The 6,000-nt window shown below is 39.8% G+C and overlaps 1 long non-coding RNA gene across 1 annotated transcript in view; it reads left to right on the forward strand.

Annotated features, from left to right (window-relative positions):
* The window catches only part of LOC137502373 (uncharacterized), a 53,469-nt gene extending 49,658 nt beyond the window's left edge, over positions 1-3,811 (forward strand). Inside the window, exon 4 of the long non-coding RNA XR_011018752.1 lies at positions 3,728-3,811. This is a non-coding gene — a long non-coding RNA (uncharacterized lncRNA). The remainder of the gene's footprint in view (positions 1-3,727) is intronic.
* Positions 3,812-6,000: the final 2,189 nt, after the last annotated feature.

A 6,000-nucleotide genomic window follows, 5' to 3' on the forward strand; every position in this document is an offset into this window, starting at 1 on the left:
GCACACAGTGTAAATAAGCGTTTCAAGAGACTGTTGTACGTCGATAACATGTCAAAACATTTTAAAATTTTATTGGTAAAAACTCTGTATCATAACGTCCATTTTAATTATCATGTCCTTTCTCAATTTTGTGTTTAATGTATTTTGTGGCTGATGATGACATTTCAATGTCGAAACCGGTACCATTATTAAATAAATGTTGTTAATAATATCTAATACAACTCGAAACTTGTATTGAAAGGGTTGAACCTTAAAAAACTTATCTCTGTGATATGCACCTACCAACCTTACTTGTTAGCTCTGTATAGGAAAACAGTTTTCCCATCTTTGACTAGCGGCGTAACCGCAAGGTAAACACAGCCCGTGCCTGCGTCCCATTTTCCCTCTGTCGTGCTTGCCCTGTTATAGTGTTCAGAGTGTAGCCTCGTGGTGAATGTAACAACATAATGCCAAGACGACGCCATTTGGACCCCGTTCTGCAGGGTAGAATACTCGGCCGCCTGGAGACATGCCAGGCACAGTCCGAAGTCCCCGTATCCTTGAATGTGCCACAAAGTGTCATTTCCAGGCTTTGGAGATATTTTTGAGACACAGAAGATGTTAGTCGTACCCCAGTACCAGGTCGATCAAGGATAACCTCCCCACAGCAGGACCGATATCTGCCTTTAACCGCCCGACGAAATCGGAGTGCATCTGCAAGACAATTGTCGGCGGAGCTTTTATCTGTCTCAGGGGTTGTCGTTTCCCGGTAATCTGTGTACCGGATGCTCAGAACAGCAGGGATGTGTGTCCGATGTCCAGCGGTGTGCGTCCCGCTCACACCAGCACAGAGACGGGCCCGTTTACTGTAGAGTCGTCAACATCGAAACTGGACCATGAATTAGTGGAGGCAAGTGCTCTTTACAGATGAATCCCGCTTGAGTTTGCAGAACGATTCCCGTCGCGCATTAATCTGGAGAGAACCGGGTAGCCGATGCAACCACAGGAACAGGGTGGAACAGGACCAGTATGGTGGTGGTGGCTTCATGTTGTTGGGCGGCATCATGTCGAATGGCACTACGGACCTGCACGTCTTCATGGGTGGTCCGAGGAACACTGTTTCGCTCGGAGATAGAGGGACGAGGTACTGAGACCACATGTTCGATTCATCAGAAGTGCGGTTGGTCTAGACTTCTTCTTAATGGACGATAATTCCCTACCGCACCGCGCTGTTCTGGTGGATGAATTTCTGGCTGGGATAGGCATTCATCGCATGGACTGGCCAGCGAGGTCTGCGGATCTGAATCCTATAGAACAAGTCCGGGATGGATAGGGGAGACGAATTGCATCCCGTCAGCCCCCACCAAGGACCCTCCAAGACCTTCGCATTGCCCTTTCGTAGGAATGGATTCGACTTGCACAAGAGCTCTTATACGATCTGATAGAGAGCATACCACGTCGCTGCGAAGCATGTGTGGCCGTTAGGGGTAACCATACACCCTATCAACAGCATATTTTGTTGTGGATAGTATTGAGAAGTTTGACAAATCAGTCGCATTTGCACTGTATTCGGCCGTGCGTTGTCGTGGAAAATGATGGGTAATACGCGTTGACGGTATGTTGTGGAGGAACATAGTGCGTTATGATAAAACCATCACAATCATTCATGAGTATAACAATAACTTTCAGATGCATTTGGTTCTCACGAACAGTCAATCTTTGTGGTTTCCCGTAATGATGCCATTATTTAGATCAGCATTTTAGCTGTCTCTCATACAATTTAGCCCATATCTCATCCAGCGTAACGATATTGCATAAGAAAGCGTCTTCTTCGTACTTACAGTACTGAAAATGGTTACGAGCAGCATCGTATCGTAATCATTTCTACATTTCCGTTGAATCACGCTGAACCCATTTTGATGAAACTTTTCTCATGCCCAGGTGTTCCTTCTAATATGAAGCACAGTCGTATTTGCTAACGCGGTGTCTCGGGCCAGCTCACATATCATGACCTTGACCAGTGTCCTTTAACATGGCAAGAGCATGCTCTTCTCCTTCACTGATACTAGGATGACCTGGCTGACACGTCTGCCACTTATTGGCGTCCGTCGTTAAAGGCTTTTACCCAACGTGCCACTGCCCTATAAGACTATGCAGTTTCGCTGCAAGCTTCCTGAAGACCTTGAACACACTGTCGTGCTGTATGATCTCTGGCACAATCAATGTTGATCCAGTTCTATTGTTCCTGTGTCAAAAACGTCGTGACAGTACTGACTTAGATTGCCAGCAAACCCTAGGCTGTGCTTATTATGCCACTTTGCATGCGTGTGATGTGAGAAGGTAGGCTCTGAGGTTAGATAGGTATACAACTAACGACAGTCTTCCTGTTTCAAGCATTTTTCTTCTCATGTAGTTAATATATACTGTTGTTTAAAGCTTTGTTGTGAAAATATGGGTTTGCCTTTCCAGTATAAAATTTGCCATTAAAGTGAATATAATTCTACATGTGCTTCGTGGCGTATCCATAGATGCAGCCGATCCTGAAGACACTCATCTGTGAAGAATTGAGCCTTGGGATTTTCCAAGGAAGTGTTACCCATGTGCTTTGGATCCTTTAATTTTTTCAGCATTTGCTACGCAGGGCAATGGGAGTTTCTTCTCTTTTGCTGGCTGTTGTTTTAAGAATATACGAAATTTGTTATGGTCCTTCAACTCTCATTAGTAAGGTTTAGATTGATGAATTTATTTGAATATTGATCTGTTGATGAAATAATCAATGACATTTAACTAAATTGAATCCTTTCACCTTTGGTATAACAGTGGAAGTTTTACTTGCGAGGAAGCAAAGTGTAAGGTCTCTCTCTTTCAAAAAACCCAAGAGATTACATTAATCTAACTTGCATACAAACTCAAGTGTAGACTACTTCAGTTGAATGATAATTTAAAAAATGTTAGACTGTTCTGGTCATGTCTAGGAAACATACTAGGTAGCTTTGAACTCTCTGAACAAAGTCCTATTAAGACCAAACCTAAACCTGTGGCTCTACAGCTCTGATGAGCATTACCCTGTCATGCGGACCCTTGCTCGGCCTGGGGCCTGCAGTTTATAAGTCGTTCTGTGGTGAGCAAAAGAAATTTTCTTGGCCTTTATTCTTGGCTTTTTAGACTTAGGACTCTATCTCCCTATCAAATAACAACCTCTTTGTTCTCATACAGCCTGACTGGACCAGCAACTACAGTAGCTGCCAGAATCTGATAATAATCTCTGACTTGTCTAGCATTGTCCTTTAAAATCTGAATGTAAATATTTTAAGTCTATATTAATAAAGCCTTCAGATTGTCTAGAGTCAATGACGAGTCCAAGAACTGACTATTTGTTGTACGAACATGGTAGACAAGAGATCGGCCTTTCTCAGAGTCATCTGTGGGAACACGAGAAACAGACAAATGACCAGTCATTTGTGAAGGCATAAAGGATGAACATGATCACAGGAAGTTGTAGGAAGAGAAGAAAAGAATTGCAGAGATAATTGTCCTACTTCAATTTTTTCTTGTTCGTGTTCTTCATATAATTTTGATTTGACACTTGTTTGGTTGTTTCCTTTTTATTTAGGAGAATACATTTATATTTTGGTTGTGTATCTATGCAGTTTATTTTATCACCTGTCATGTCTATTAATGAACTTTTACTCTAGTTACCTGTTAACTCTACATTTCTTACTTTGTTTTGCATATTTGTTCCTTACAGCCTTCCAGCGATATTAAGAATGAAATAAGCGTAGATGAACACCCAGTATTTCCGATGGTCGCTTGTTTCAAAGAAGAAGACAAGTAAGTACTGTTTAGCTTAATTAGATTTTACCCCCTAATGCTCGGCAATATGGAATTTGCTATATATATGTTGAGTAGCTCCCTCTGCAGACAAGGCGGGGAGTGAAGTCCTCGATATCCCAATATCTTGGATTCAAGGCAAACGCAGGTCCATCCAGATCATTCTCGAATTCTGTCACCTGTACTTCACTCATGGTCGAACGTGTTGGTTTGATCATGGCTCGTGAGAAAATTCCACAAAATTAAAATAAGACAACCTGCAGTATCTAGTGATCAGCAGGGCGCCTTGTTGACGCCATCAACAAATTATTAAACAAATTAATTTAAAACATCATCTAATCGATCCTTTATATTAATTTGTTTAATAATTTGTTGATTGAATTCTTCGATGCGGTCATGAAGTGGACAGCTTGCAAATACGAACTCTAACCAAGCAAGATATAGTGCAAACATCTATCCGAAACTAAAGACGAAACTTGCAAGAGTAAGTAAAGATATGACATTTCTTAACGAATGTCTTAGTAACAACCTGATTCCGAAATTCTTAAAAGGGACTCAAAGAAACAACATACGTCCTGTTTTCCAAATTACAACACAAAGAACAATCAACCATCTTTGGATTAAGAGAGAAATCAAATTTATGTACAGGAAGAAATCCTTCCTTAACAAGGAACTTTATTTAGCGCACATTTCTGCTTCAACAAACCTAGTACCGCTAGAATGGGATTCCGTACAAAAATGCAGTAGAGATAAAATGGAGCGTCTGATGGAAAAGAAACAGTTAACATTAAATAAGCAACTAGAAAATCTGAAAGACAATGCCCCAGCAAAACCAAATACACTACAGCTTAAGGCACCCTTTAATAATGAAAACTTCCACTTTCTGTCAAAAATTTGTCGAACATGGCCTTCGCAGAACAGGAATTACAAATGTTAGGAAAAGGACCAAATCTCAATTGGCATAGTATCAATAAAAGGCAAGAACTAATACAAACGTTAGCAGAAACTGAATCGGCCATACAGACTCTATCAATTGATATTCAAAACAATCTAAGGTGCGAAGCCAGGAAAAATATTCCCGTTGTAATTAAAGGATTAGAATCGATTTCCGACTATTCAAAGATAGATAGAGAACTTCAACATAAAATTAGACAAAGTAATGTAGTTGTAACGAAAGCCGAAAGGAGGAACAGTTGTAATAATAAACAAAACCGAATACATTAAGAAAACAGAAACCTTTTTCAATAACAAACAATTTAAGGTCAGGAGAAGGACCCCACCCTAAAAATACAAAGGAACTTGAAAGTAATACTAAAAGAAAGTAACTTCATCTTATACAACCAAGAAATACAGAAGGTCATAAATATGAACCCAGGACTTCCCAAAGCAAGGGCTAAGCCTAAACTACATAGAAAGGATGTACCTAAGACCGGTAATTAACTTTCGGAGAAGTCCCACATACAAAACCTCTCAATTCATTCATAAGTTTTTAACTCAAAATTACATATTTTACTCTAAAACTTCGATAAAAAAACTCCAGGGTTGTTAAAGACTTTAAATTAACTTCTTCCTATACAACAAGCTCCTTTGACATTAAAGATATGTATACTAATATTTCCATAAAAGACACCATTAAGATTATAAAAAAGGAATCTATTGGAACACAAGCCCATTAGTAAACTTGAAATAGAAAATGTTATTGATTATCTTGGAATTTGTACTGAACCATAACTTTTTCTTTCCTTTCAATAATAGAATATATCAGCAAGATGGACTCCCTATGGCTTCTGGGATTTTAGCTAATATATACCTCGATTACCTAGAACGCACTCAGATAGTACGCCACATTAAAGGACTAGGTCCCTGGCTGCGCTATGTTGATGACACTTACGCCATAATAAATAAAGAACATGATAACAGTCACAACATTCTAGATACCTTAAATAACGTAGACCCCAACATTAAATTTACTGTAGAAGAACAAGAAGGTATACTAAATTTTCTAGGCATTCAGGCAATCCAGGAAAACAAGAAGTTCCATTTAGGAATACACAGAAAACCCACTTTTACACCGACCACAATATAAAGCGACTCCTTGCACCCTATTTCACAACAGAAATCTGCTTACTATAGTGTCGTAAACAGGGCCTATGAAATTCCATTAACAGGAAAAGGCAGGAAGGAGGAACT

The sequence above is a fragment of the Anabrus simplex genome, chromosome 10 (genome assembly GCF_040414725.1).
Source record: "Anabrus simplex isolate iqAnaSimp1 chromosome 10, ASM4041472v1, whole genome shotgun sequence".
Classification (NCBI taxonomy): domain Eukaryota; kingdom Metazoa; phylum Arthropoda; class Insecta; order Orthoptera; family Tettigoniidae; genus Anabrus; species Anabrus simplex.